The sequence below is a fragment of the Rhipicephalus sanguineus genome, chromosome 1 (assembly GCF_013339695.2).
Source record: "Rhipicephalus sanguineus isolate Rsan-2018 chromosome 1, BIME_Rsan_1.4, whole genome shotgun sequence".
Taxonomy (NCBI): domain Eukaryota; kingdom Metazoa; phylum Arthropoda; class Arachnida; order Ixodida; family Ixodidae; genus Rhipicephalus; species Rhipicephalus sanguineus.
Window position 1 is genome coordinate 180,300,063 of NC_051176.1, and position 27,566 is coordinate 180,327,628.

General features: G+C 46.4%; 1 long non-coding RNA gene across 1 annotated transcript in view; it reads right to left on the bottom strand.

The window, feature by feature from the left end:
- Positions 1-2,162: 2,162 nt before the first annotated feature.
- The window catches only part of LOC125759389 (uncharacterized), a 33,980-nt gene continuing 8,576 nt past the window's right edge, over positions 2,163-27,566 (bottom strand). Inside the window, exons 2-3 of the long non-coding RNA XR_007417005.1 lie at positions 6,930-7,085; positions 2,163-2,281 (exon numbers count right to left, since the gene is read on the bottom strand). This is a non-coding gene — a long non-coding RNA (uncharacterized LOC125759389). The remainder of the gene's footprint in view (positions 2,282-6,929; positions 7,086-27,566) is intronic.

The window sequence follows — 27,566 nt, forward strand, 5'->3', positions numbered from 1 at the left end:
TTGTGAACGTCCATGTGTACTTGGCCCTCCCCTCAGACAGATGATGCAGTACCCATTAAAAAAAGCATTACCCTCTTCCTCAATGGAACAGCTGTTCTTGAGAAAATATGGTTCTGTTGAATTACTTCACCGCAGCAGCAGAGAGGTTGGCTTGTTTGCAATTCAGAATTTCACAAGCGTAACACAGAAACACGAGGACTGTAGTAAATATGCAGAAAACTGGAAAAACTATCATATGTGCACTCCCTCGTCCACCTGCACACTACGTTAAACTCTATTTATACAACAGCAACCTTCAATTATGCTACTATTGATAAAAGATCACCCAATCTACGTTAGAACACAGTGATGACTTTCTGTCTTTCTGTTGCCTATCTTCTACAATGTGTCATAATCTGTGAATCATCTGTTCAGAGTGTTTGGTAATAAAACACAAGCAGTTACATTGAGCAGGCAGTGTTTCAGCAATTTGTTTTGCAAGCACAAATTCATTTCTTCAATTTGCATGCACAACAAGTAGTCATACTTCAATTGATACAAGAACCAGTGGTTGCAACATTTTATTGGAATCAAAACAGCAGCAGTTCTCGTGTCAATGTAAGGACATAGGTATATATTTCCATCGTCGTGCACAGAACCTACTCCCAAAACTGAACACATGGAACAACATATACAGTACAGCCTAAGCACTATACATAATTCACAGCAGTAAAGCAATACGAAAGTAGGGTGTAAAATCTCATCATGATGCGCACTAACGTGTGCACTTCACCGTGCCTGTATGTAAGTATAATCCAAAAAAATAAGTTACCCAAGGAACTTGGTGTCAGCCTACACGCGAAGGCAACTAATTAGTACAATAAGGCTAGCATCACTTTTGGGAAATATGAAACCGTGTAGACAGGCAGTTGTACAGTTTTTATTGCATTAGTTTGCCCTATGGCATCAAAACATGTCGCACATGATTTTGGAGTTGAGTTTCCTACAAAAAAGCCCAAAATAGACCTGTGGTGTTGACTGTAGGTCCACTTACCAAGGTGCATAAAAGCATTCAGCAATGCCCACAAAATTACAAGGTTGCCTTCATATGTTGCTGTACATATTTACTCACAGATACCTGGAAGCCATCGTAAATTTCTGGAAGTGTGCTTGGGAACTTGTCGGCATAATCACATGACTGCAAGGTACCAATACTTCTAATATGCATAAGTACAGCCATGCTTCAATGTTTTTATGCCAGCTAGTGCCATCTGTAACTCAAAAGTTCATCCTTAATTCCTCACTTGATGGCTTACGCATAATTACCACATTGAAAATAATCCAAGCACCATGGCTGCAACGTCAACTTGCAATTAGGCAATCACAGGCACTAAATAAAAAAATTCCTGTAAATAGTGAGTTGTCGCATTGCACATTGGATCTTAGGACTTGATATGCCATGAGGATGAATAAAAATTGACCACACATATATAGAGACTGTGAAACAGTCAGGAGTTCAGTTCATAGGTAAGGAAAACGTGAAAACGAAATCAGAACACATAGCAACAAAGGGGACGGAACGACACACTACTAACAACTGAAGTTGAACATGTGCGGCTTTTTTAGTCATGTGTGTTTATATCTTTCTGTGGTTTTGATTACACTTCAGTTACTAGTAGCGCATTGTCCTGTCTGCCCCCTTCATTCCTCTGTGGATGTGTGATTGTTTGTTTACATCTTTCTGTGGTTTTGATTAAACTTCAGTTGCTAGTAGCGCGTCATCCTGTCCCCTTCATTTCTCTGTGCTGTGATTTTTTTGCACCGTCTTTAACTATGAATATACACCAACTCGCTCAACTGCCCCTGTTAAGACTTATGTTTGCTGAATAACATTGGGTCCACTCAGCGTCTTTTTAAACAATGCGAAATTTTCAAAGGCACACAATATCAGAAAGGTTGCACGCAGTATTGCGCATAACACTCTGCATCAATACCAGTGTTGGCCTAAATGTGGTAAGATGTATGAGCTGTTCGACATAGTGTAAAGTGAGGCACATCAAGGTGTTCCCACAATCATGGGTGTCGGCAGGGGTTTGCACAAAGGTCACTTGCCGCCATCAAGACACACCAGCACTTGACCCCACCCAAGCTACACCAATGCTCTCCTGCTCACCAGGCCGACACGTTACGCCGCCTTGCACCCCCAAGACAAAATCCTGCCGACACTCATGCCCACAATACACTTGTCTTGAACACAGACTGGTGGGCAAGCAACACTTGCTGCTTTGTCAGAAGTGTATTCCTGAAAATTACACAAAAAAAAGTCCACTAAGATTTCTGTATACATAAAAATGAATGTCTTACCGAAGATTCGCACTTGACTATCCTTATTGCAGACATTTTGTCAAAACACGAAATAAATACAAAATTGAGATGCTGCTAAGTATTTCCTTGTGAGCGTTTCACTTCGTGTGCACAGGGCGAAAAATAAACGGATGTAAAAAAATGCGAAACACCACCAGAAGTGTACTCTTGCCATGTTTACCATTATGTGGGTAGTTTTTGATGTCAGTAAAGTTATCATTATAAGTACACTTTAAAAGTGTTGTGAATGTTAGCAAGGTCTTGATTAACCGCACCTACTCTGTTTAGGAGTGAAGATTGGGATACTTGGCACTGAACCATGGAAAAAATAAACAGCGCACATCTAGTGAGGATAAACTAAGGCCTGGGCACAATAACAGCGCTTTCACCTTGTCAAATTGTGTCAACAGTCATGATACTATGTATTGACCTTGAAAACTATGGCAACATAATGCAAAACAGCAAATTAACGAGAGGGAATAAACAAGATGATTCAACAATCTGGTTCAACAGACTCAACAGCTGACTTATATCAATGCGATTAAATTAGCCTTGCACATCTCCTAATGGCTAAGAATATGCACATGTAACCTTGACAAATTTCACTGTTGATACGTGACCAATGAAGTTGCATTCCTTCCATGCCGTTGAATGGCCGTTCCTTCTTTTCTGTTTTCTGATTTTCATTGTTTTCACTAGCGTAAATGTTCACCCTTTTTGATTTTGTCACTTTGCAGATGGCGTAGGTGTTTTGTCTTTGAATGTGCACGTTTCTTCTGCTTTGTCTTTCCTGTTTCTTTTTGTATGCGTATAGTTTTGCCTTTGAACGTACACACGTTCTTGCTGCTCTGTCTCTCTTTTTGGTCTACTGGGCCTTGTGCACTTCTCAAGCTACCATTGTCGCTTTTCACTTGAGGCCCATTTCCTGTATTTTGCTGGAATACATTTATCCATTCATTCAATACGATAAAACGCATGTGCTTCACAATACACACTCCACTTAGCAGATGTCTGTCACATGATATGGCCGTCATTGTATAGCTTACACACAGATTTATTCGTTCTAGCTAAATGAATCCAAGCTAATGATGTTAATGTACCTTGATATGCTCTTTCACTGTTCCTTGATGCATATTGTCACGTGGTCGTGACGTCGCCGAAGAAAGCAGTCGGCGTTTCAGATGAAACTGTTTATTTGGCCGAACTTGTGGCCGGGAAATGAGAACTAGAACTCAGCAATACACGCTGTACATGATAGCGCGACAGCGTCGTCCTTCGATCAACTGACAAGCGGTCAAGTGCGTCGGTTTTTACAGTGCTATGGAACTTTCCAGCGATATCGCTGGTGGCGGCGTTATCTCTCGATAAAGCTGGAACATTCGCGTGCGGCGCGAAATCTTGACAAAACGATCTACTACAATCGAGAAGTCTCTCGAACACTGCTTCGCGGGCAGCGTCGAGCGTTGATAACCGCCCTTGCAGGTCAAACCCAAAAAACATCAAAATAGGACAAGAAGTGGGCGTGGCATTGCCCCCCTCTGAAAAAGCATCGTCCCGATGCTTGTGAAAGAACAAAGAAGAGAAAAAACACAAGTGCATACATAAATAAATTACAATAACAAAGGTAAAAAGTAGCGTCCCCAGATTCGCTAACGTGCAAAAAGCGGCTTAGACGCACGACATGGACGACTTCAGGTCGTGCGCGGCGTCGCCTGGGAGTTCGTAATGCCGTCCGGGATGACCTCGTAGTCAAGAGCGCCGAGACGTCGAAGAACCTTGTAGGGTCCGAAGTATCGCCGAAGGAGTTTTCGCTAAGGCCACGTCGGCGTATCGGCGTCCAGACCCAGACGCGGTCGCCGGGCTGGTATTCCACGAAGCGTCGTCGCAGATTGTAGCGACGGCTATCGGTGTGCTGCTGGGTCTTGATGCGCAGGCGGGCGAGCTGTCGAGCTTCCTCGGCACGTTGTAAGTAAGCGGCGGCGTCGAGGTTTTCTTCGTCGGTGACATTCGGTAGCATGGCGTCCAGTGTCGTCGCCGGGCTCCTTCCGTAGACCAACTTGTACGGCGTCATCTGCGTCGTTTCTTGGACGGCCGTGTTGTAAGCGAAGGTCACGTACGGAAGGACGGCGTCCCACGCCTTGTGCTCAACGTCGACGTACATGGCCAGCATGTCGGCGATGGTCTTATTTAGACGCTCGGTGAGGCCATTGGTCTGCGGGTGGTAGGCGGTGGTGCGGCGGTGGCTCGTCTCGCTGTATTTAAGATCGCCTGAGTTAGGTCCGCAGTAAAGGCGGTACCTCTGTCTGTGATGAGGACCTCTGGGGCGCCATGACGCAAGATGATGTTCTCCACGAAGAACTTGGCTACCTCGGCGGCACTGCCTTTGGGCAAGGCCTTGTCTCGGCGTAGCGGGTGAGGTAGTCAGTTGCTACGACGATCCACTTGTTGCCGGAAGTCGACGTCGGGAACGGCCCCAGTAGGTCCATCCCGATTTGCTGGAACGGCCGGTGAGGTGGTTCGATTGGCTGCAGAAGTCCCGCTGGCCTAGTCGGTGGTGTCTTCCGTCGCTGGAAATCTCGGCAAGTCTTAACGTAGTGGGCGACGTCGGCAGGAAGGCGTGGCCAGTAGTATTTTTCCTGTATCCCTCGCGAGCGTGCGGGAAAAGCCGAGGTGGCCAGCCGTCGGTCGTCGTGCAGGGCCTGCAGAACCTCTGGTCGCAGTGCCGAAGGTACAACGATGAGTAGTCAGCCCGGGCCGGAGAGAAGTTCTTCTTTACGAGGACGTCGTTTTTCAAGAGAAATGACGCCAATCCCCTCCTGAATACTTTTGGAACAACGGCGGTCCTGCCCTTGAGGTATTCCACAAGGCCCCGGAGTTCCGGGTCGGCTTGCTGTCGTTCAGCGAAGTCGTCGGCACTTATGGTTCCCAAGAAGCAGTCATCATCGTGGTCGTCCTGCGGCGGTGCGTCGACGGGGGCACGAGACAAGCAGTCGGCGTCGGAGTGTTTTCTTCCGGACTTGTAAACGACGGTAATGTCGAATTCTTGGAGTCTTAGGCTCCACCGTGCGAGGCGACCTGAAGGGTCCTTCAAGTTGGCTAGCCAACACAAGGCGTGGTGGTCGCTCACAACTTTGAAGGGCCGCCGTAGATGTAGGGGCGAAAACTTCGATGTAGCCCAGATGATGGCCAGACACTCCTTTTCTGTGGTGGAATAGTTGATTTCTGCCTTTGATAGCGACCCGGCTAGCATAACTGATGACCCTTTCCAATCCGTCGGTCTTCTGCACAAGGACGGCGCCGAGTCCTACGCTGCTTGCGTCGGTGTGGATTTCCGTATCGGCGTGCTCGTCGAAATGCGCAAGTATCGGAGGCGTCCTGCAGGCGTCGTTTCAATTCTTGAAATGCCTGAACTTGCGATGTTTCCCACCTGAATTCGACGTCGGCCTTCGTGAGTTGCGTCTGTGGCTCGGCGATCCGTGAAATTCCTTGACGAAACGTCTGTAATAGGCGCACAAGTCCGCGAAGAGTTCTTCCTTCACTCCCCGCATCAGGAAGCGAACTTTCTTTTCTTCGGACATGGCTGGATCGGCATGGCGAAATAGTGCTAGTCATTTCTTCGGTGTACAGTCCGACGTTCTCATTGGGGAGCTGTACACGGGTCTCGAGAAGGGTTCAGCCCTTTCTTTCCGGATGACGCTCGTGAAGGTGTTGAGAAATCCGGTGCGGAAGAGGGTCCCATGATGTTAGCGTGGACTCTCGATTCTCGAACCAGGTCCTTGCGCCATCTTCAGGGCGAAGTAGACATGGCGTAGCTTCTCGTCGCAGTCCCAGTTGTTGACGTGGAGACCCGGTCGTATGCCTCCAGCCAGCTTTCTGGATCCTCGCATGGTGATCCGCGGAATGTCGGCGGCTCCCTCGGTTGATGCATGACGACCGTTGTAGGCGCCACAGCGGTTGTCATTGTGGCTGTTGTCGTCTTCCGTTGTGATCCTGGTCTTGTCCGGTAGGGGTCCGTATTGTGGGGGTAGTCCTTCCAGTCTGCGGCTGGCTCGACTGCGCTGATGGTGTCGGTGTCTTCATTCGCGACGTGGGCTGGGTTCAAGGCTTGTCGGGGGCGTCCGGAACATGAACGAGCAGCACCTCCACCAGATGTCACGTGGTCGTGACGTCGACGAAGAAAGCAGTCGGCGCTTGCAGAATGAAACTGTTTATTTGGCCGAACTTGGTGGCCGGGAAAAATGAGAACTAGAACTACAGCAATACACGCTGTACAATGATAGCGGCGAACAGGGCGTCGTCCGTCGATCAACTGACAAGCGGTCAAGTGCGTCGGTTTTTATACAGGTGCTATGGAACTTTCCAGCGATATCGCTGGTGGCGGCGTTATCTCTCGATAAAGCTGGAACATTCGCGTGCGGCGCGAAATCTTGACAAAACGATCTACTACAATCGAGAAGTCTCTCGAACACTGCTTCGCGGGCAGCGTCGAGCGTTGATAACCGCCCTTGCAGGTCAAACCCAAAAAACATCAAAATAGGACAAGAAGTGGGCGTGGCAATATGTATGAAGGTACAGTGCTTATGTACCTTAATATGCTATTTCAGGAGACGGGCAGAGTGCGCAATGCAAAATTGTTGCCGAAAAGTCTTTTCACTTCCTGACAATCTGTGCTTCGGTGGGTTCTCACAGTTGCATGGCGGGAGAAAGATGTCCAGGGTAGTTGACTGCATCCAAGGTAGATGCTGCAAAATGAGAGCGCACGGTCTTGTCACATGTCAATGTGCGCAAATTGACACGATGACGAAGGATTAAAACAAACAAATGAAGTTGGAGAAAAGAATAAATCGCAAACAAAGTTGTCCTTTATGCTCATTCCATCATGTGACAATGTGATAACCGTGGCCTTTTGTTCTAATGTATATTCCCTGAAAGCATCATGCCTCATTCATGCTTTATCGCAGGCAAGAAAATTATATCGTGCAAACAACTTTATCAGGGCGCACTCCTGGGTCGATTGACTGGTCGTATGAAGCATGAGTGATATTCACAGAAGTTCCAAAACATGCATCACAGATCATTGCTATCCGAGTTTAACTTAAATTCGAAGCATTTGTTAAACACTTCTACGACTTTGAACGGATCTATCTACCTATCTGTCTAGCCGCCTACGACTCATAGCTCGTGTGGGTGTTTCGTTAATGGGATGTATGCCAAAATTCGTGTGGCATGACACGACTGCATGAAGAACATGAATGATGGGTCTTAACTTGAAAATCATGATATGCATTTCATTAACGACATGATTTACACGTCACTCTCTTGGTTCTCTTGCGACTGTTTCGTTAACTTGATATTTACCAAAATACGTATGGCGTCACAAGAGTGTATGACATACATAAAAGACAGTTTCTAACGTACAAATCATGACACGCTTGTCATGTATGGCGTTATTTTGACAACATGGTCTCGGGGGCGCTAGTGGCCGTTTCGCCTGCTTCATATACACCAAAATTGGTATTGTGCAGTGTGACTGTACGTCCGACATAAATGACAGCTGGCAACATGAAAATAATGACATGCATGTCATGTACACACGCCACGCTCATGGTGCGCTCGCGGCCGGTTCGATAGCTTGACATTCACCTAAATTGATATAGCGTGACGTGATTTGGCGACGAACATCAATGACATATAGTAACATGAAAATAACGACATGTATGTCATTTACGGCATGGAGCCTGGTGCACTCGCGTCCGGTTCTCTAACTTGATATTATCATACCAAGATTGGTATAGCGTGACGTGACTGTATGACGTACATAAATGACAGCTGGTAGCATGGAAACAATGAATGACATGCGTGTAATGTACGGCATGGGTTACATGCCACGCTCATGGTGCGCTGGCGGACATTTCGCAAGCTTGACATACCGATTTTCTTTGCTTTCTCTTTTTTTGCTTTTCATTGCACTTTTCAAGCGACGCAATGTGCAGAAGGTCATCTACAGGTGCATAAGCGACGATAAGGGCTCGCAAAGAGAGAGAACATCAGTATTACTTCCCATTTTTGTTCCTGACTGTGCCGAGCACGCAGGGTGCCCATCATCTGCTTGGTAATGCACAGCGGAACGCTCGCTTGAGTCGACAGGCCGTCGCGATTATCGCACTCGCAGCGCAGAATGTCGCACTGTCGTCAAACCACGCATATCACATCCAGCGGCGAGAACACAGTGAGGCTGCGGGCACAAAACGCGCACACACGACCGACACAGCTGATCACCTGACAAGTGACGTTCACAAGGCCTAGCCGGCCTAGCTACGACGATCGCGCCACCGCGGGAACGACTCCCTCCTCACGTTTCTTTCTTTTTTTGTGTTTTTTTTTCTTCGCGCGCGCATGCGGCGCGAAGCTTTGTGCCATTTCACTTCGGTAGCGCCTCGTCTGGCTTGCTTTTGACCTGGCGGAGGCGGGCCGCAGTAGGCTGCAGCCGCCAAGGCCAAAGGGCTTCCTCGCTTCCTCTCCAGCCGTTCGGAGGGTCGTGTATATCTCTTTCTCTGGGCTATCTGTGCAAGGGATTTTTAGTGCGCTGAAGCATGCCGCCTCTTTCTTTTCTTTCCCCCGCACAGCTGCATACATGCCCGCCAATACTGAAGGCATTGTGGAAAGCCTCGGAAAAAAAAAAAAGAGAAAACATGCCAGAGGAAATGAGATGGGAGTTTTTCGTGTCTCTAACTCCATTCGACGAAGAGCGTCAGATAGTGAATTTACCTCCTTTCTTCCACATAATTTCTTAACGAAGTAAAATTGAGGACGCAGAACTTTATTACACCCAGCTCATTACACCCTAAGGTAGTACTGTCCAGATGAAGGTGGTATTAAGGAGGATTGTAGCCCTTAAAACGCCTAATTCGGCTAGTTTGCGTTTGCAGTGTAAGACAATACGAGCACATTCGCAACTTTAATTGCAGTAGACGCGCTAGAAGAGCTTACAACGGCCACTGTCCCGCGCACAGACGTTCCTTCACTCACAGAACGGTTGAGGTCTCCACTGAGAAGCGAAATACGGCAAACGAACGAGAAGGTGATGCGATTGGAGCCTCATAACGCTATCGAGTCGCACTCTTAAAGACGAAGCTTAAGCGGCCTCGAAGTGTTTTTAGTCGGCAAAGCCCTGTCACATGGAAAAAGAAAAGCAAGTACGTGTGTCACTATGAAGATGGAAGGGCAACGCGTGAATAACGCAGCGCGAACAGGTATCTGAAATGCTGCGGTAGTGCGTGATGCAAGAAAAAGCTGCAAATTTAAATACCTACTCAATCGCCAATTTACTACTTCAGTTGGAATTGGTTATTTAGTTCAGGAAATGTATACAGAGAGAGAGAAGTGAAAGGAAATCTTTTACCGAGGGTCAATTTGTAACTGTCTAGCTCGAGCAGCTTACACTTGAATGGCGGTCATCAGTTAATGAGGGACGACCAGAGGGCAGGGAGAGAGCGAGAGGACTGAAGGGGACTATTTAAATATGTACGCAGACGGACATAGTCATTCTCTTGGTCAGGCGTCGAAACGTCATAGAGTTCCCTAGCCACGTCACACTTCTCGTCTGCAATGCATTAAAGCCGGAAGCAACGCTGACACGGAGATTATTGTGTAGCGCAAACGGAGCGCTGCCACCGCCTGAAGTAACTCTGCGCTTAAACAACGGAAAAATGTGGGAGTAAGCAGAATACATAGCGCAGATGCGAACACAGGGCAAGAAAACGAGGGGACGTCCTGTCGCTTTCTTGTCCTGGGGTCGTTTCTGCGCTTTGTAGTGCGTTTGGCGATGACCAACCAACACGTCGAAACCCTATCCCTTTTGAGATCAAGAAGGCGGAACTGGCGCCGTCATAGTCATGTGGGTTTTCGGATTTCAGGAGAAGGTAAGGGCGTATGATGCTGGCGGACTTCCTTACTTGTTACTGGAACAAGTCCGTATCTGCTTGCCTCAAATCACTTGCTCTTCTATGATTGCTTCGGAGCATTTTCTTGCTTTTGCGTCACTACCTAATAAACCAATTATTAAAATTATCGCAGCAAAACCCTCCAACTAGGGCGTTTAATAGGTTTTGTTATACAGCCATAATTTCCGACAACGTCCTTGTGAAGGCCCTCTAAGCAGATAAGTATGATAACGGTAGGGCTTAAACTTCATCTGAAATTGCAATGAGTACGCGAAGGAAGAGCACGAATGAGGCAACACTATGAGGGTAATCTCGGCTTCTACAGGACACATTCTCGAATGCGAACTACTTGTGCTGCCGAACGAAACAACCGACCCAAAATATAACTCATACATCTCTCACATCTCAGTCAATCAACGCACGTACACTGATTGTTGCCACGGTTTTCGGTTCTGGCTTTGTTACCTTTCTTATAATTTCTGTCTGCGGCTTACCCCGAAGCGTAAAACAGAACATCGTTCGCGTAAAATTAACAAATTCACGTATACTGACGGCATTGTTAAGTAATTACTAAAGGTAAAAACAATCTGAGTAGATGATATTTTGAAAGGTATAACTGCATTCATGTTCCGCTGATAGGACTTCGTCCAACACATTCCTTATGCGGATTAAAGAAATATAAAACTTAAATAACCAAGATATTAAATAGAGACTCGCTATCCCGTACCAATAACTGCAACGCGACTGCCATGAGACGCCGACAAGGAAGCTGAACTCTAAAGCGACCGTTTTCTTCAGCTACTTCACTTATTTTCAATAGACGTCGGAGGATCTAGAAGAATAATAAGAAAGGCAGTGAGGTCATCGAGAGGTAGGTCTGATTGCCTTCTTTTTAAGCGGAAAGGGGGGGGGGGGGGCGACTGGTTTCAATTCCCAGTGCCGCCGGGAACCCACTGGCTTATCTATGTGGACAAAGGTACCCTGACCTGGCGCTCGGTGATGCGCGCACTCACATCTGGAGAAGGTGGCCTCTCTTTTCCGCTCTATTCTATAGTTTTCTATATTAGATACACCCTAATGAAAACAACAGATATTAAAGCTAAAGAAGGTATGGGGGACATTATTTGTAGGTCTGAACTGCAGTATAGTAATTATGATATAAATAGAAAAGGAATTAAAGTGGATGAAAAATCAACTTGCCGCAGGTAGAGACCGAACCTACAGCCTTCAGAAAACGCGCCCAATGCTCTGCCAATTGAGCTACAGCGGCGGTCGCTTTCCCATCCACTTTATTGGGTATTTATGTTTTTGTGTAATCCTGGGCGTGCTATAGCCAGAGCCGCTGGCAGTCATGACGGCTAGTGGGGAGCACTCATCTTTTGCCTATTACGCGCGGGAAGCTGACCAATAAGCCCTCGCATACTACCTAAGGCATCAAGACTGCCGGAACGAGACCCTCACTATGAATAAACGAAACGAGCCCTCGATCAATCCAGCCTGTTTCGTTCATACTTTCTATTGGCCTCGAGATCGAACAGAGTTGGCACGTAGCGGCGAGCAGACGAAACCGCGTAGTGTGGATGGCTCCTTACGTCGTCTGCTAGCCACAAGGTGTTACACGCATGCACGTCCTCAGAGGGCAGGTTATTCCGTTGTGTTAGCAAAGTCTCAAATGCTAGTACGTGTGCCAACACGATATACCTAAGCATTTCGCCTTCCGAGGCTTATTTCCACTCTAATAAATGAGAGCATGCACATGTCACCATGGCGTTAGGGGTAATCATCGCACCGCCAATTCGCCGAAATCATTTCAATGTGGGTGCCCCTTTCTCGTTCAAGCACATCACATGGTGCATTTTGCGTCGTCCTAAACAAAAGAAGTCTGAAATGTCGAGCTGTGCATGCGGAATTTCAGCGACACCATCTCGTGAAGTGTTAGCGATTTGAAAATCCTTGTGATACCGCAAAGCATGAACTAGCTCCTGCAAAGGCCACTTAGCGGCAAAAAAGACCTCAAGCCAAGTACTTCCATAGCGGCACACGTCTTGTTAGGAGCATCATTTCGTGACTGTCGTTTAGCGGTCACGCGACGAGTTTTAGCTGTGCCTAAGATGTCATTTTATATTGTACGGTCCTTATACCACTGCAAAGAAATATTTATCTTCGCCAGTGAAATCTGGCGCTTTTCTCTGCTGAAATGAACAGAAAATGGAATACAGTATTACACGAGGATTATGCATGAGACGGAGAGACAGAAAGATAGAGATGAAAAAAGGAAGGCCGGGAGGTTAACCAGATATTAGCATCTGGCTTGATTCCCAGCTCTGGGGTGGGGAAATAAGGGCAAGAAAGGGGGTGTAAATCATGAAATTGAGTTGGCGATGTCTATTATAGCTTGGGATAAATTGTTATACAAAATTACCTGCTTACTTAAATTAGGGTACGCTTTAAAGAACTCCAGGTGATCAAATTTAATCACGACGGCGTCCCTCACAATCATATCGTGGTTTTGACACAAACCTCACCTTTTTATATATATGCATATTGTAACTTGAGCTTCTGTGTGAAGTTGTTATAGAATGAAGGAAGGAAGCAGACATTATTTCTTGAAGAAAATAATACTTTCGTCAGACAGAAAAACCGAAGGAGTGGTGCGCCTTTGTCCTGTAAGTAATCATAGAAAGGAACCTTCGTACTGAGCTTTTCATGTATCTTTTTATACTGCTACTGGAATAAGAACAAGCGTGTGTGAAATATCTTCATAGCGCTAATGATTTGTCAGCGCCATAGTTTGGCTGACTAAGCCTAATAAATGTGCTATATTTGGGGATAATTAAAAAAATCATTCATGTAAATAGCAAACCAGCGTGCTCATAGTTCTACTTCAACTCGATCATTACGCAGAAATACAGCCTTTACTTTTTTTTAGTGGCCGCTCGAACAAGAAATAAATACTTACTTGGTTCAGTCGCGCAACACCATTGCTATTGTAGAATAGGCAAACACAAGCTAAACACGCACAAGTAAAACAAGGAAAAACTACGAGCACAGTGCGAAAACACACGACTGTCACCGAAGGCCAGCACCCAATTGATAGGCAGATTGCGCTCTTCTTACACATAACAGGAACGTTAGGTCAGCTTCGCGCATTAATGTGGCAATGGATGGCGTATACATATCACCATTAAGCTGCAGTCCACGAGCTTTATTCGCCGGCAATCGGCTCGAACCGCTCACAGCGAAGCGCCGCTGTGCACTTTTGGATAAGTGCTACTGACCCCCTATCCACACAACGCGGCGACGGTGCTGCCACTTGTAGCCCGATCTCGCGGCAAATAGCGACATAGCTTTCGATAATTTCGCCTGCAGATCAACTACTTAAGGAGGAAGAAGTGCGCTCATAATTGCAACGCAAACAGTCACAAGCTTATGTTTGCTGCTGTGGCTCTGCAGTGAGGCTGTTGCGTCGTCCAGTTTGTGTCCGTGCCTTTGGCATTTTATGCTACGATATATATGTAGCGTTCTTAAAAGGGCCTTGCAACACCTTTTGAGCATGGTCAGAAAACGCTGCCGATCGGTAGTCGAGGCACCTGAGAACATGTGGACCAAACATTATAGCACAGCACGCGGCCTGGAATTTACAATCAATTTTCAAAGTCAGCTCGAAAACGTTCGCTCTTCTCTCGACAAATGATGCCAGAAACCCAAATGACCGCGCTATAAACCCATATTCCATTGCCATCGGCTGACTTGAGCATCGTGAGCTGCAGAGTTACCGCGGCCGCCGCAGGATGGCGTGACGTGCCCGCTTGCTCGCTAGCGGTAACACTGAAAGTAAGCCACGCACAAAGAAAGTACTCAAGGTCATGACTCGCGCGTGACGTAACGTCTTTCCCACGTGTCATCCCTTCCTGCCTATCTTCCAGCGCGCCCGCTGGGACGAGAGACGAGAGAAAGCGCTGACAGCGCGTGACAAATCCCTGTAACTCCGCTCGTAGTGGACGGACTCTAAAAACTTTTGCTGCAGTCAATTCTTGAGGCAATAAACTCCTTTGATGAAGCCATTCGATGATTACTTGGAAAACTGTTGGAGGGCCCCTTTAATAGATATTTAGTTTAAAGCGGTAAACTATAACGACCGCGTCATACTGCACATGGTGGCCCCGAAACTTGCCCAAACTGCCACGTTGGCTCTTGGTTCATCAACTACGTAACACATAACATTTAAAACAATTTCTCTGGAGCTGTGACAGTCTTACTGAGGCTGGAAAAACTAAATAAAATTTTCGTAGTGCGCGACCAGATTCCATAATTGCAGACACGCCAATACAACTTCCCTGAAACCGCTGCGGGTCGTCTCTTTTTGTTCAGTATACCGAGGTCTGCAATATCTCTCGAAATCTCTGCGGCTTCCGGGAATACGAAGACCGCTAGGGAACGATCGATGTTATTCAGAAAACCCGTACGTGTACTTTATTCGCCTATATTCTAGAGCCCGAAGTAAAAAAAAACAATAGTAGTCAATTAGGTGCAAAGCCGCTGATTTTTGGTCTCGGAGGACGAGGCGTGCGTGGGAAGCGGACAGGCACCGCACTGTACGGTAAGGCGAGATATAGGTATGCTGCTCCTCGTCGAAGTCATCATCAGCGGTATACCGTGCGACAGGGACGTGAGCTGATATCTAAGCATGTCCGTCTTCCTTGTCAGCATCTCTCTCCCTCGATCTGTCTCATAGCTCTCGTTTGCTTCATCCGAAGTTAGACATCGAAGCTATGTACGCGCTCACCAGAGTCTGTATTTTCGAGGAACTGCCGTAATGATTCACTGATATGTACTGGGAGCATTGGTATCTTATCGTGGATAGGCTTTCAGTGCAAGCACCACATCATGAAAAAGAACGCGTAGACACCACGATGGGGCGCCAATGCAAGTATCGCTTTCCGAGCTTGTATTCACAACAGACCGTTGACACTAGAAGCAATTCTCCAATGCCATGCTGATAAGTCATCGGGAATTCAAGCAAACAAGGCATTGCTCAAATTCCTAAGGACAACAGACTTACACGAGCGGCTGTAGACTTTTTAATGATGCCACATACCGCACAAGGCTGCCGCTCTGCGCTGTGAAGTTATGTGTGTGCGTGTATGTTCCCCTCTCTTTCTCTCTTTCTTTACTCTTCTTTCAATCTCCCCCATCCCTTCCCCCTGTACAGGGTAGCATACCGGTTATGCCAAACTGGTTAACATCCCTGTCTTTCCTCTCTCCCGTATTCCTTCCTTCCGAGCTTGTGAGGTAACGGCTCGTGTCAAGTACTTTTGTGACCGAAAATGTTCTTGAATCTGGATAATCCAACCTCGTGCCAAGCAGAAGGTAATGGCCGTCATGTAGCGAAGACAGGGACTAGTGCTTGAAGCTCTAGCGGGCGTATATTCAGTTAACTGTGTTCAGAAAACTCATTGCAGCAGAAAGTGTTTGCCTGGCACATACGCCGCACAGCTTATTTGTGATAAACAAACGTTGTACGGAAATGAGTGGCAAATCCGGATCTTTATGCTGACTGCAGAAACGTTAGACACAAAGGCTGGCCGTCCAGTCATGCGTTCGATTTCCACTCGAACTGAAGATTTTTGTTATTTATTCATTTGCATCTATCTGGAATTTTCGCTCACGGGCAACGCTGATTTTTCACTCACAACCAAGGACGCTGAGGCCGACGACGGAATTTCTGCTAAACCAGCTCCTTAACGCTATCGCGCGTTAACAAGGCACGTGTGCTGCTTGTACTGCGCTGCGCGCAAGTCCCTTAAGAGAGTACCGCAGCGGTGGTCGAGTGATCGGAGCGTCTGCCTCAAATGCGGGAGGTACTGGGTTCGATTCCCAGTGACGACCGGCACCCGACGGTTTTTCTAATCGGCAGATAAATGCCCCGGCCCGGCCCGGTGCTCGGCGGTGCGGGCGCTCATTTCTCGCGAAGGTAGCCTTTGATTTCCGCTCTCTTCTTTTCACATCCCTTTGTCCTGCCCCACCGACCCTGCGCCGTGCTCCCTTACGGGTTGTATAAATACGCGTTTCTCCTATCCTCAAACCGCCACTACGTCATCGAAGAGAGGGGACGACAGCTATCTGTGTTATGAAGAAAATGGAGGTAGCCCATGTTCGAGTAGAGAAGCGGCCATGTAATGCGTAACCGTTGGTCTATTCCGTACAATAACAAAATCGATGCCGAGAGGGGAAACGTAGTCGGTGAGGACACATAAATATAGGCACACATCGTGATGAAATTCAGTTAAAGTTTAACGTTGCGCTTGTTCGCGCGCGATACTCAATGTTGGCGAGACAGACAAGAGCGAAGTTCAGGGGAAGATGGAGGCTTGAAGTGATGAAAAAAGCTCTCTTTAATATCATGAACATAAATCCTGTGCACTTTTTCTTTTTACCATTTTCGCTGACGATCAGTTGCTCATATTCGTTCAACTAAGCGAACAGAGTCTTTGAAGTTTCACTTAATTTGTCACAGGCAGGACACTTGCGTCGGAAACGTTAGTGTGTGCGTGTTGCGTTGACCCAGATTCACTCAGCCTTTGTGTTGCTTATATTCATGCAAACGTAGAGACAGTGATGTAGTTACCCCGCAACACTGAAGGATGGCATCGTCATTAGAAGTTTTCCCATGCGAGGAAAGAGAGGTCGCACAAGCATAAGGTTTTGAATGTAGCGTGCCATCTCATGATTAATAAACGTGGGCTGTTCATTCCGGCTCAGTGAAATGGCTGGATTTCTTCGCAGCATTTCTTTATTCAGTCCATCAACTTTTTCTCCAGGAGTCTCGCCGGAAAATGCATCGTGTCGCTCAGTTATAAGTAAACAGAAATTTTTGGTCGATGCAATGACACCGTGTGCTCAATTACGCTTACATATTGATCTAGGCGAACATTTACAGGTGTCCTGCGGCGTAAGTCTTCCCCGGGCATCGTCGGAGTTTGCGGGTGTCAAAATGCTTTCTTGGGCAAGCATAGGAAACAGCAAGGATATGGCAGCGAGGCACGGAACTTGCTGTGACAATTCTTAAGCGCCCAGTTCTGAGTAAGTTTTGTTTTGTGGAGTACAGTTATTTGAATACAATAATTCTGCGTCATAATAAAGATGCTTTCTTGAACAGCCATCGTGCGCTTCAGCTAAGACGAGCTTATTTTCGGTTCACAGATTTATGCAACAATATCGCCGGCCGTCGTGGTGCAGTGTTTATAGTGTTTTGCTGCTGAGCACGGGTAAGCGGGTTCGACTCCTAGCCGTGGTTGCGACATTTAGATGAGAGCGAAACGCGAAAACGCTTGCATACTTGGAGTTAGGTGCCCAGAACAGAAAGAAGTGATCAAGGTTAATGCATATATTCCTTATTACAGGTACCGTGTTGCTACAGGATGTGAAACCTGGTGAATAACTAACGTCAAATACATTTGGTTCAAAGTTCCGCTCGGCCTTTTCGTTCCTTATCTCTCGGATAAAACATTCCGTTGTTTCCAAGTATTCAGCGGTGTTGCTTCGTTTTGCGTCTTGTACGTAACTTAAGGTTTACCACAGCGCGACCGTTGCCCACAAGTAAGCCTTCGATGAAATATCAGTCTTTTTTTAATTTATTCGGCGGTGGCGGCTCAGCGCCTGAACAGATGCGCCCGAGAACAAAATTAGAAGCGTTGAATCCTCCCATTCCGTATTATTGTGAACATGTTGATAACTTCAGGCGAGTCCTGAAAAAAAAATACAGTGCGCTAGACAACGGGGTTGGTTAGTGCGTTTATACGGTGATGTGAATGCACATAATACGGGAATCGTTCTCATTCTTCCATGTTCGAAAAAAAAAAAAAAACTTTGCATAGTTGCCACATCAAGCGATTCTTATTCAGCGTGTTCACGCGCAGTGTGTATAGCCAATTCATTGCTGTATCGATTATGAGGGCGAGGCAAATCAAAATATCTATGCCCTCAGATATATATATATATATATATATATATATATATATATATATATATATATATATATATATATATATATATATATATATATAGTTTTATGCAAGGATTATTAATACGATGCTTCCAAGGAGATGCTCCTCAGGGAAACCTAAATATTATTGGTGTGAGAGCAATGCGTTCTATAACCGCAATTTGTCTCAAAAATAAGGTTTGTGGTTTAGCAGTTACATTTTATGTTAGTGTTGAGATTGGAAAAGGCTTTATTGTGTAGCGTGAGCTAAGTTTTATGACTCACATATTTTACTGAAGGGTTGCTTTAATATTCAGTGTTAGTTCCAAGAGCAAGTGAAATGGCCCCTCCAACTTTTCCGGCCGCTAGCATGCTCTTTCATCTACTCTGGCGGTCTATATGCACCGCATTCGTATCGGAACATTCCCGATTTCGTTGTTCTTATTACGAGGAGGCTTTTTGTTTCTGTATTGCTGGCCAACAGTGCATGCAGGTTTTAAAATTTCTCGCGTAGCCCACGAGTTGCAAGAATCCGTCCTGGCCGACCGATTCTTGCAGCTCACCGTCCAACGTACACTACAAGAAATTATTGAATAATTCGGCATATCCCGAAGCCTGAACCATTAAGAGCTAATTTTCACGTCTACAGCTTTATTCGCGAGTGGAAGCAATGGCCGTGCATAAGGACCAGACGACCAATCTGCATTGTCAAAGTGCGCTGTTGAAGGAGATACTTAAATGCCGCGCTCAGCACGACGGCGCCGACTGACAGTACGGACTCGCCAACCTTTTGATGCCGATGAAGCTGTTGTAAACAGGGAGTGAATGCATCGTGCCTCTATTTTTATCGTATTTCCATCGTGGAGGTACGGGCTTCCTCAGAGCGTGCAGGAGAGAGAGATAATAATCTTTAATGAAAATCTCGGAGAGGTTAGGCTGGTTTGTCGCCTGACTTGCTACTCCCGGTGTCGGGTGATGACTATGGTATATACAATGAATCACATGCACACACACGGTACGTACAGTCGCAGACGCATTAAGTCACATACACAAAAGAGTCATTCACAAACTTTGGTTTAGTCCAGTGTTCCTCAAGAACACCAGCAGGGCTTTGGTGTTGCGCATTGCGCAACCGCTGTCTTGCCACGGGCCGAGAAGCTGCCGCAGTTCCAAGCGCAAGAAAGAGTTATGCGCGACATTCCCTCTTTGAGCATGTGTATACAATTCTATCTCTAGGTGAGAATGCTTCGGACATTCTGGCTATACATATATAAGCGTACCCGCTCTCACCCTGACGCAATCAGACGATGCATGCCTGTTTATACCACAAAATGCAGTGATATGTTCAGGCCTGGTCTAGAGCACGAAAGGCCGAAGTTGCATAATCGCTGGAACCGTATACGCTATTGTGGTTGGGAAACTGATCGTCTGCTTCAAGGATACAAGGCACGGGTCTTCTGTAAGATCAACAGGGGTAGCGATGTGAGCTTGTTTGGAGTAACTTGACGAAGGGGAGTTGAACGCTAAGATACACAAGAACAAAATGAGGGCCCACAGTCACCTGTGTGTCCATCGTGCCTTCTTTTGTGCCTATATGTCTACTTGCGCTGAACTTCACTTAGTCGGGCGTGAGACCCTCACATGAAAAAGAACTTAGATATAAACGGGAAGTAATGCGATATAAACGAGAAGTACAGGAAAGGAAGTAGCAAGACAGGAAAGCGCGCACCGGCAGCCCGCATCTGTTGCTATACTGCTTCCGCCGCCGGCACGCTTGACGTCACGGCGGTCGACGTGCAGCTTTGTGCGCAGCCGCCGCACGCTCACAGTCCTCTAAAGTACAGCCGTCTGTACAAAAATACGTGACGTAAACACTGTTTGTGGGAACGGTGGCGTCTTCGGAGTCAAACTACGGTGCTTTCGTCACTTTTTCGTATTTTTACAGCGGACCTGTACTTACATGGAACCTATTCGTATATATACAGCGAAGCTATATAAGGCCAGGTTCTGGCAAATTTCGTCCGTAGACAAAAGGCGCGTAGAACGATTCTCGGCGCACCTCGCCACATGTTCCGCTCGGGCCCTCACCGCCACCGATGCCTTTTCAAAAGTGTCGCGATACTTGACGACGGCACCTACCGCCAATCGTTGTGCCCCTTTGTCTCGTGACGCAGAGGTCGCGCTAGCGCTGTTGTCGGCAGTTGCCCTTTGGACTCTACGGGGCGGACGCGTGTCGTTCGCTCGAGGAAAAACAGCGGGCATTGAAGGAGTGCCAACACGCACAGAAGCGCGAATGGGCGCGAAAAAGATGCGAAGCCGCCGCCGCAGAACATGCAGCCGCAGGCGCTGGCTTCGTTTGCTTCCACCTACACAGTAGTGGAAGCGTCTAAATTTTTTCTGCAATGTCAATTTAAGCATTTTTTTTTTTTTTGCGCAAGTTGGTCGGCTGTTACTGCGCAGTGCAGAAAGGAGCTTACCATCGCCTCTACACTTGCGCGCGAGTCCTATACATTACATACAAGCAGGACGTATTGGCTGTTAATCTGTAAAATTGACCAAAATATTCTGGTAGCTGAAGAGGCCGCACTTGTCTTCGAGTGAAATAATTAGCGAAGTGTTTATTCTTCTCGTGTTAAGGAATTCCTCAGAAGTACAGGGCACCATTTCTGAATGCGGCCGATTTGAAAAAGCCAGACGTCGTCGCATCGCTTCACAAAAGTGGCGATCTACATCTTTGAAGCAATCATTTCTTCCCACGGCATGAGTCGATAAGAGCAATGATGAGCACCGGCTTGATCACTTTTACTGCGCTCCCAAAGAACACACGTGCCTTAAGCGTTACCAGGTTCTTGCTTTTCAAAAAAAAACATATAAAAATTACTTCTATCAGCATAGGCGTGCGCAGGGGGGGGGGGGGGGGCAAGGGGGCGAGAAGGGGGGGCGCAAAGTCAGCCCTATACATTGTAGGGGGGCGAGAAGAGGGGCGCAAAGGCAGCCGCATACATTGACATAATAGGGAGGGGGGCGCTGCGACGAACCTTCGCCCCCCCTGAAGGGGAACCCTGCGCACGCTTATGTCTATCAGGTTACCCCTCCACACTTTCGACAGTTATGAATTGAATGCACCATAGAGCTTGAAATCGTAATTAGGACTGCAGTAGTTTTCATGCGCTTTCGCTATCTTGGTGCACATATATCATTCTTACATATTACTTTCCCCACTTTTTTCCCTTTTCTCAGTGCAGTAAAGCCAACTGGACAGTTACTATGGTTAGCCTCTCTGTCTTCTTTCTTGATTAAGAAGACATTGCTGTTTTCCTGAAGCCGCGCCTAATCATACCCTACATTTCTAGAATTGCCCCCACGCCATTTCTTACATAAAACAACAACAACAACAACAACAACAACAACAAAAATCATTCCGTCAGAACTACAATGCGTTTGCTCGAATGTTTCGCTGACTGTGTTCTTGTCCACAGTTATAGCCGACGTTTGGAGCGAAGATCCTCCAGAGCATGTAGTCGCAATAAAGCCTTCGCTCTTAAAGAATGCCACGAAGAAAGCTGTGTTGAGTAGCCTGTCGGCGTTCTGTAACGTTACCTAACGTCGTGTTCAGATGGGACCAATTCAAGCCAAGATGATTTGATTCCACCATTTTGCCAACACAAAAAATATGGTCGCTGCCAATAACGAACCGCTGTTCTTGGCACAAACAGTCGTGTTTTGGCTGACGAAGCCAATAGCATAATACTTCCACGCTCCATTTGCACGTGCTGCTTAGGCACACGTTCGCGTTTTTTTAAGAAGTCCTTGAACGGGATTATCTCCTCTCTACAATCGACTCATCGCGGTACACTGCAGGCGATTAGGTCGTGATACACCGCAGTGCCTTATACGCGAGTAATTTTTCGTCCCTCTTAAGCGCCTAAGAAAGCCGGTGACTGTGGACGCAAAAGCAAAACGGTTGTAGTTGAAGGGTTGCCCCATTTGAGCTTGTCAACTACTGGAACTGCGATTCTCTTACGATGGACAAAATGGTGACGAAAGTGGGAGAGGGCTGGATTCAAATTATATAACATAAAATAACATATGTGGGTAACAAGTGGAGAAGAAGCAAGCTGTGACCACCTTCTAAGCGCATGGTCGCCTTCAGGCGTGGTCGACAAAAAAAAAATGCAATTTCGGTGCCGAATTTTGTGCTCTTACAAATCGCATCGCCTTCCACAGGTGCCCGTAGAATCGACCCTTATTTATTACTGCTGTGGTACTTGAGCTTGCAGTGTGAATAATTTTTAGTGTGGCCATTGTTTTAGCGTGGCTCGATACATACTTTTCATTTCGATATACCGATGTACTTTCGCCTAAACGTTCGCGACAGCTTCGAAGGAGATGGTTTCTTTTTATTGATCTCCTCTTAGTGAATAAATAGTTTCATCACCTTCTGCTTGTGGTGGTGACGTTGTGCAGAATTTTTTTTTCTACAAGGAATTTTACACGACAGGTTAACGCCTCGTTGTTTCTATGCAGTACTGATGCGTGGAGCAGTTCTGCAGACACGCTTTTCCCGAACGTTAACCACCGAATGGCTGCAGCTTCCAGATTACTTCTGCGAGAATATTGTTGCTATTTTCATTTTTTTCCCCGTTTCCGCATAATTAGTCGCCAGCGCGAACAAGCGCACTATGCCGGCCCAAATCTTGCAGCAAGCTAGAACTTGGAACAAGCGGGGTGCCACGCGTGCATGTGTCAAACACAAGTGAAATTACTAAATAATTGCGGAGTATCTTAAGCGCATTTTAGCAGAGGCTTTCGGAATCCCAAGAGTCACAACAGGAAAAAAGCAGCATCTGGAAGCAGAAAACGTGGCAAGCCGCAGAAACCATTTCAAGCCACATATGTTTGTTTTCAATAAGATGTGGTCAACATGCGAGCTACTTTTTTCTAGGAAATTAACGGGCGAAGCTTTAGTGCTAAAAGTTGGGAAATACCAATTTCACCTGACATCACACAATTCCTCTGTGTACATATCTTGCGTTATACTCTTTATAAAGGAAAATGAAGGAAAACAGGAGAGAATGGAAAGGCAGGGATGACAACCAGTTTATGATAACCGGTAAGCTGCCCTATGCTGGGGAAAGGGATGGGTAGAAGGGCCAAAATAGGCGCTAGTTAGTTGTGTGGTTCGCGCTCGTGCTGTGTGTGTGTGTGTGTGTGTGTGTGTGTGTGTGTGTGTGTGTGTGTGTGTGTGTGTGTGTGTGTGTGTGTGTGTGTGTGTGTGTGTGTGTGTGTGTGTGTGTGTGCGTGCGCGCGCGCGCGTCTTTCTTCGTATTCACACAGCGCGTCTTAACTGTCAATGAAAGGAACGGGGACGTTTGAAAGTTAGAAGAGTAAAAAAAGTGAAAAGAAGCTTCTGCTCCCTAACGTACCTTGTGAATTCGGCCGGCAAAAAGCTGTGTGCTTTCGGGCGATCAAGGTCGCAAAGCCTTTTGTTCCAAATCGTTCTTTGCCATTGTCCGGTGATATTTGGTAATCTAATACCAGTGTATCCAGCAGCGCGATTGGCTCGTGAGAACTATCTAGCGTAAGAGCGCTCTATTGTCTGCATCCTGCACATGTCACCAGCGAAGATAACCATGCGCACTTACGCAGACAAAGCGCACTTACGAACAAAACCATTTAGAAATTTGGCCACTCAATTCACAGAGCTTATTGTTCGTGTTTTATTTTGATGATTGGCCAGATGATTTATCTAATACCTGTATCTGTGTTGCTGAAACTTTCGGTGAGAATGAATGTTAGCGTAAGTGCTCTTTGTAAGTACGGGACCCTAAAGGCCGAATTGAGAAAGCCTTTCTTTCGTAAGGGTTCACCGTCATCGGTAAGTCGGCTTGGCTATTGACATTCCCAGCGTAATGATTTGCCAGCAAATTTCACTTGCAAAAAATTCTCGCGCAAGACGCTCCTGTAAACACAGGTTCTGATTCCCAGTTTTGCTTACCTACTGCCTCAGCACATCAGCTGTCGCTTAAGGCACTCAGTGGTTCGAGATAGCGCACAAGGTCTGTAAGTGACTGAGTGGGAAAACAGACCAGTAGCAACGAGGCAACTGCGGATCAGCTGTTGTATCGTTGTCTAGAATAGTGGTATCAAAAGTCTTTATTTAATATAACGTTGGGAAACAATATGCCCTCGAAGATCTGTACAAATCCGTGAAACTGGACTCGAACCCAACAGAGCATTGCTCAGTGTTTCAAATAGCCGTGCACTGCGAACGTTCTTTTGATCCTCGCAGAGTGCGCCCACACAGAACATTTTTTAAGATCACTGTTTACACTATTCCTAGCGTTGAGATGTATTTTACGCTTTCATCAGCAGTGGGAAACCTGTGCACAACCTATGTTATTTATCGAGTACATCAAACACAAAGGAGTATTGTATTTGAGGGACATTTCTTTGTCAACCCTCAGAGCAAACCCTGAATCTTTTGCAAGCTCTTTCGAAACATTTATACTTTTTTGTGAAGAGCATTCGAAGAATTTTGGAAAGTTTGTTTCTAGGTCGAGGGGCTCCTAAAATTTGTGCAGCAGAGCAGTTGAAAAGGCCCTGCTTACTCGTATGGTAGGCACGGCTGCCCAATCGTTTCATTGTTTCCCTTGAACTACCTCTTTACTGACATGATAAATAAGAAGATCATGACCCGAAAAGATGGTGACCAGCTTTTTCTTGTGAAGAACATATGTGCCACAGCCTCAAACGTAGTGCAGATTATTATTATTGTAGTTGTTGTTGTTGTTGTTGTTGTTGTTGTTGGTGGTGGTGGTGGTGGTGGTGGTGTTGTTGTTGTTGTCGTTGATGTTAGCACACCACACTTTTCGGCCCACACTAAGCACATTACTATGCGGGGTCTTCGTTCTGTCGGCTCTCTTTGCAGGCTATCGAGAGGTTTCAATTTTCCAAGGCCCTTTCCTAAATTGTACAGCGCATTGTTTCTTCCCCAACCTGAATATGCGTCTGTGATCTGGAATTGCACTTCAATATCCAGCAGTAACACCACTGAGCGGGTCCAGAAAAAGTTCCCAAGAATGTATAACCATCTCTTCGCTACAAGAGACCCTGGATCTCGTTCTAGCACGGCTGAATTATTGTCATTACCGTCACTTCACTGCCAACGATATCACGCTGATGTGGTGTTTCTTTTCAAGCTTATTCAGGTTATACCATAACCTGCCCTGATCTGCTCAGCTGTATTGTTTTTCAGATTCTGCGTAAGATAACCAGTCAGCGTAGACCTTTTCATGCACCCGCCCGCCTCTGCCAACGCTCAGGCCGTTCACAGGATACAAATTCTTTATAATGTTTATTGTCTAGATCTGGATATTTCTAGCTCACAGTCGTTGTTTACCACCGAACTTTGGACTTCTTTACCATAGTGTCACACGTTTTGCATATACTGTTCTCATTTGTCTTTTAGCCCGCCTTGCGCGTTGTTGTATGCGATTTTATTCATCAGTGTCCTTTTATGTTTCTCGCGTTGCGTCATTGTTCTCATGAACTTTCGTGTTTACATTTTTCTGGCTTCTTCTTCGTATTTTCTAGTGTAAACTGTCAATATTGTGCCGATGGTAGAATTAAACAGGGGGCAATTGGAACCTTCTCGAAGATTTCCTTGTCGATACTGAAACCAGGGCGAATAAGGAACAGCAATAGCTAAATTGGTTCATCAAGAAAGGCGTGATAGAACACAGGAGGAAATCATGGTTCAACTTGCAGTAAATTATCATCTCCCGCTTAGGCGACCAAACGATGGAGACGAGGGTATTGCATACTCGGGAGGGATGTGTGAGGAAATGGACCGCGACTTTACGGCGGGTGAAGTACGGGCGGCTCTTCACAGTCTCTATGGTAGATCGGCGGCTGGGCCTGATGGAATAACTAACAAGCTTCTGCAGAATCTGGATCACGAATAAATCACCTATCTAACGAAATATTTCAATGAACTTTGGAGAAAGGGATTCAGTCCGGAGGAGTGAAGGGTGGCTAACACTATCCTCATACCAGAGTCAGGAAAACAACTCAATCTGGACAGGATCCGTCCAATCTCACTAACATCGTGCTTAGGTAAAACTATAGAACAGGCTATCCTCAACCGACTCACGAGACACGTTGAACAAAACAACATCCTCCCACTCAACCAGATCGGTTTTCGCCCTGGGCTATCGACTCAGGACCCGTGCTCTCTTCGGATGCTGCACCTAGCTATTTTCCCGGACTGTTCCACAATACCTGACCGTGCAGCTAGCGAAAACCTCTACTTCTCACTTATAGAAAGCGAGGAGCGGCGAAAAGCGTCATATGCTTCTGAAGAGCCTCACCTGACCGCCGAAAGTAGGCAAAATTTATTGCGCGTAGACACAGGGAGTGCAGGACACGCTGATGCCGAATCAAGAGGCGCGCTATGTAAGAGATCGTGCATTGATTTCAACAGCGACTGGCCTCGTCCACGTGATGACCGCCCGTGATTGGACCCACGTTAGCGCTTCTTTTTTCCTCTTTATTTCTCTACCTAATTTTGTGTTATCTACCGCATTTGTCTTTTCTGTATATTATGCATTGTGTAACAATTTGTAAGTGCGCCTAAAAAAAACCTTGCTAGCTGTTGCTGGGCAGCATACCAACAATATGATTTATTAATTGATATAATATTACTAAGAAAGAACATGAATAGGCCGAAATAGTTCTATGTGGTACGCATCACTGCATCGGCTGGTATGGGCCCAAACAATGTAAATTTTATCATTGGAGCTCTGCGAAATTTATAACTGTTCCAAGATGTTAAGAGCATGCCCAAAGAAAGGAAGAAGAGTCTCGAGCTGATAATAAATGGACACGAGAGTTCTGCCTCTTGCACACCCTCTGTAATTGTGCACCTGTGCAGGGGGTGGGGGGTCAGTGATGCCGAGTTATTTATTGGTGGACAGCGCTTACAATCAGCGAGGCGGACTTCTGCGGAGTGTCGGGTGTAAATGTGAAGATCGTACCCGTCTGATCGACTCCTGCGCTGAGAAGTTCAATGAGCCGCCCATTTTTTCGCAGTCCGTTTATCTTTATGCAACCGTCAGGGGACAGCGCCGGGCATCAGCCGCCCTCTTCTGATGAAACTTCCAGTGTGGTGCTCTCAGACGATAATCTCGGAAGCGAATGATTCAAGCATCTAAGGGCAACATTGTCAGACGGCCTAAAATGTGTCCATGCCATTGTTATGAAAGCTTAAGACAATATCTGTGTACAAGCACTGA